Below are 5,370 nucleotides of genomic sequence, written 5' to 3' on the forward strand. Positions count from 1 at the left end.
CATTCCATTCCGAGAACTTCTATTTCTGCACAAAAAAACACCATGGTAGTTCTGCTGAAAACAGCGTCAACCCAGGGTTAGTTTCATTCAAATGATGCAAATTAGAGTCCAAAACAAGAGGAAAAGCGTGAGAAAAAGTAGATACGTTGGAGACATATCAACTCCCCCAAGCTTAAACCATTGCTTGTCCTCAAGCAATTCAGTTGATAAACTGAAAGTGAGAAAGAAAAACTTTTACGAACTCTTTTGCTCTTGTTTGCATAAATAAGCTTAAACAACACCCAACATTATAACTAACCATGTCGACACTAACTCTTAAAGATTATAATGATTCATATCAATGACATAATGTGACGCCCCAAGACCGGCGCTCCAGATGCCTTCCTTGGATTTCGAGTTTTGTCGTGTGTTTTGCTTTGCTTTTTGCATTCATCATTGCATATTTTGCATTGCATCATGTCATCATGTATAATATCATTAATTTTTGCAACTCAAATAAATAAATTGCATGGATCTCGTATCCATTTAAATCGAGGGAAATGCACATGGTGAAATTCTCTTTAAAAAATATCCTCCCAATATTTAGGGAGCTATAATAAATATCTCATTATTTTTTCGGAATCACCCATAAACACACTTGCAAGTAATAACATGCCTTTTTCCGCTTCAAGTTTGGTCCCCAAACTTTTCCTCTAAATTCTTTCTCCACTTTCCGGAGCTCCATGAAAATTCTCAACATTTTTAGACACTTCTAAATCCTACTCTTTGTTCAAATCCTTTGAATTAAATTCAAATGAATTTGAATTAAATTCTTGCAATCTTGCCACTCCATTTTTCTAGAATCATACACATTTTTGCGACTCCGGGAAAATAATCCGCGTGCCCAAATCCTTACTCTAACCCTTTCTTTTCTCTTCTTTCTTTCTTTGCAATTTTCTGTTTTCTGAAAAGTTTTTTTAAGAATTAAGGGAGAGAGAGCCCAGTAGCCAGTCCGACCTCTTGGACCTCCCAGGCCAAGCCTCCATGGTGTAACACCCATGATGCGGCTATATCTCCCACGTGTCGGAGCACGACTTAGAGGCATAACCGCATAGTAGGCATGTCACAAGAGGGGTAATCTTTACACATCCCATGTACTGAATAAGAAAGTGATAAAGAGTTGGCTTAAAATCGCCACTTCACACAATACATAAATATATCATTACATCATTCAGAATACAATCAAGGTCCGGCTACGGAACCAAAATAAAGAAAGACCACCCCTAATGCGATAGATCCCCGATCGCCCCGACTGGGCTCCACTACTGAACAACTGAAAACGAAACAACACAACGAACAAAATCTTCATCGAGCTCCCACTTGAGCTGGGTTGCGTCACCTGCACTGTTACCATCGGCACCTGTAACTGTTTGGAAGTATCTGTGAGCCACGAGGACTCAGCAGTCTTACACCCACGAGATCAAGACTATTTAAGCTTATGGGTAGGAAAAGGTAGTGAGGTGGAGTTGCAGTAAGCACTAGCATATATGGTGGCTAACTTACGCAAATGAGAGCGAGAAGAGAAGCAAAGCACGGTCGTGAACTAGAAGTGATCAAGAACTGATCCTGAAACTACTTACGTTCAAGCATAACACAAGAACCGTGTTCACTTCCCGGACTCCGCCGGAAAGAGACCATCATGGCTACACACGCGGTTGATGCATTTTAATTAAGTTTAGTGTCAAGTTCTCTACAACCGGATATTAACAAATTCCCATCTGCCCATAACCGCGGGCACAACTTTCGAAAGTTCAAAACCCTGCAGGGGTGTCCCAACTTAGCCCATCACAAGCTCCTCACGGTCAACGAAGGATATTCCTTCTCCCAGGAAGACCCGATCAGATTCGGAATCCCGGTTACAAGACATTTCGACAATGGTAAAACAAGACCAGCAAGACCGCCCGATGCGCCGACATCTTGATAGGAGCCACACATATCTCGTTCTTAGGGCAACACCGGATGAACACTACGTACAGCTAAAACCAACCCTCAAGTTTCCCCGAGGTGGCGCCACAAGTGGCTCTGTTTCGGACCAACACTTAGACAAGCACTGGCCCGGGGGGGGGGGGGTTTAAATAAAGATGACCCTTGAGTCTGCAGAACCCAAGGGAAGGTGATAGGTTGTTAGTGCAAATGTAAAACCAAGGTTGGGCCTTGCCGGAGGAGTTTTATTCAAGGTGAACCGTCAAGGGGTTCCCATTATAACCCAACCGCGTAAGGAACGCAAAATCAAGGAACATAACACTGGTATGACGAAAACTAGGGCGGCAAGAATGGAATAAAACACCAGGCATAAGGCCGAGCCTTCCACCCTTTACCAAGTATATAGATGCATTAAGTAAGTAAGATATATTGTGATATCCCAACAATAACCATGTTCCAACATGGAACAAACTCCATCTTCACCTGCAACTAGCAACGCTATAAGAGGGGCTGAGCAAAGCGGTAACATAGCCAAACAACGGTTTGCTAGGCAAGCTGGGTTAGAGGCTTGACATGGCAATATGGGAGGCATGATATAGCAAGTGGTAGGTATCGCGACATAGAAAAAGAGCGAACAACTAGCAAGCAAAGATATAAGTGATTTCGAGGGTATGGTCATCTTGCCTGAGATCCCACAAGGAAGAAGAACGAGTCCATGAAGAAGACAAACAGACATAGTCAAACGGATCCTCACAAACACGACCTTGTCGGAACTAACCCGAGAAGCAACACCAGAAAGAAGCAAACAAAATAGTAAACAACCATCACATCAACATGGCATGATGCACAACCAAGTATGATGCATGTCCGGTTTAAAGAGGCATGACATGGCAATATGCACAAACAAAACTACAAATTAAGTGGAGCTCAATATGCAACGAGTTGCATATTGACGGAACACCACATCAATTATTTAGTTTAATCCCTGTTAGGTACTCAACAATATTAAATGTTGGTTAACATGGCAAGAGGTGAAGCATAAAAAACTATACTATCTAAACAATTTAAATGGGGCCGGATATAACAAGCAACAAATCCGATAATCCCCATATGCATTAGCAATTTGGTGCAACAACAATTTTAAACATTTAAATGTTATTATCATGATGCGAATGACATATGCAAGTTTTATGCAGTATTTATGAAAATGTTGACATGATAAGATATGAGGCATTTTTCATCATGGCGGAAACGAAAGGGGTGCCACGGCAATGATTCCTAAAATGATGCCACGGCAACATAACGGTTTCGGTAGCTCATGGAGATATCTGTGCAAAGGAAGTGTGACGGGAGCGTGTCATGCAACGATGGTGGGGTGCTCCCGGATACCGGGTTCCCACATGTCGACGACGGTGCCAAGCGAGGGAAACAACTAACGTTCGCGGGAGGATACAACATCCAAACATGCATCTCATACAACACAAGCATTTGTTCTCGGACGGTCGTCTCGGGGTTATACCTTCGAAGTGTGCGTTTCGGAGCGGAACGGTTCATAGAGGAAGTTGTCATTCACGGGTCGTCGAGGGAAGTAGTGGTTCATGTGACGGTGGTTGAACTTGATGCTTGCGTTACACGGGTCTTCGGCGACGGTAGTCGTACATGGTTTGGAGTGGTACTTGCATCTTCAGACTTGTCAGTCTCGATTCTTGCGACGGTAGCGGTACACGTTTCGTAGATGTTCGAGCCATCGGTAGCGGTTCTTGGTGAATCCCGAAACGGTCTTGGCGTCTTTGCGCATAGGGGTACTTGGAGTTTCCATGTGGTACTTGGCATCGTTGAACCTTCGAGGGACTTGCGTATCCGAAGGGGTACTTGGCGATCGACGGACGTTGTGGTACTTGTCGAAATCTACATAGGATGTAGTTGAACATTTTGAAACGGAACTTGACGCGTCCAAAGTCTGTGGGCGTCGGTGTCCAACATGACAAATTGAACCGGCTGCAACCAAAGGCAGCAGGGCTTGCAGTTGTTGTGCTCGCCGATGAAGATGCCAGGGACGTCAACGCGGGGCTGGGCATGGCCTGAAGCATAAGAGGCCGCGACGTTCGATGACAAGCGCAGCGACACGTGGATCCATGGGCGACAGCATGGTAGAGGCGCACCAATAGAGGGACTCGGCGGGGTGATGCAAAGCAAGGACTCCGGTGAACGGAGCGGAGGCAGAGGAACGCGGCGCAGCTCGACGGCGGCAAGGCAGCACCGGACTTGGGCTCCGGTGGGGCAAGGGAGGTGAGGAGGTTCACCGGCCAGAGTGGCAGTGGCGTGCAGCATGCAGGAGAGGCGCACGAGGAAGGAGGCCAAGGCACTGGTGAGGGGACGGCCACAACGGCGCTGGTCGCCGGCAGGGGCGACTGGAGGTAGCAGGCCGGCAGGGGCGGCTGGAGGGTCGCCGTTGTTGGTGGTTGCCGGCTGCTGCTGCTGCTCCGGCAAGGAGGTGGAGGAGCATAGAAGGCTCAGGGAAGGGGAGGCCCAGCCGCTCCCTCTTGAGGAGGCATTCGGCGGTGGACGATGGCCTATGCTCGCCGGCGTCGGAGGATGACGCTACGACGCAACCGCGGTAGAGCAGGACGGAGCTGGAGGCCTGCGCACGGGATCGGGCGCTGTGCGTGCTCGGTGTTGGGGAAGGAAGCGGCGCACCGAAGGAGGTCGAGGGGTGAGGGAGGCTGCACAGACGAGAGGGAGGAATGGGGATCGGGCAGAGGGGGTCGACGCGCCTCTCTCCTATGCGTGGTGACGGTGCGAGGGAGGAGAAGGGATCAAGGAGGAGGGGCGCAGGGGATCGAGCTAGCTAGGTTAGAGGGTTAGGTGGGCCGGGGGAGTGGGCCTTGAAGCCGGATAGGTTTAGGTGCAGCTGGGCCTAAATGGCCTGCTGGGCTCCCTTCTCTCCCTCTCTTGATTTCTAAAAACAGAAAAAAAACAAAGAAGGAAAAGGAGAAGATAGGAGGTATTGGGGAAGAAGTAGGACACGCGGATAAATTTCCGGACCCACAAAACTGAGCTTGATCCAAGAAGATAGAAGTTGGCGCGAATGCAAGATTGAAATTCAAACTCATTTGAATATCATTCAAATGGGTTTGAATTGGGGCTAGGTTTTAGAAGTGCTCAAAAAGTGTTGAGATTAAAGAAAGAGCCTCGATAGATGGGAAAAGAATTTGGCAAAGTTAGAGAGTCCAAACTTGAAGAAAGAAATGAAGGGATTTAACATGCACGTGTGTAGCGGTAAATTCCAAACTAATGGAATATTTTATATAGCTCCCTAAATATTGGGAGGGTATGTTTTAACGAGAAACCACCATGTGAGTTCCCTCGATTTAAATAGATCAACGATCTATGCAATTTATTTAATTG

Source organism: Triticum dicoccoides, chromosome 4A (genome assembly GCF_002162155.2).
Source record: "Triticum dicoccoides isolate Atlit2015 ecotype Zavitan chromosome 4A, WEW_v2.0, whole genome shotgun sequence".
Lineage (NCBI taxonomy): Eukaryota > Viridiplantae > Streptophyta > Magnoliopsida > Poales > Poaceae > Triticum > Triticum dicoccoides.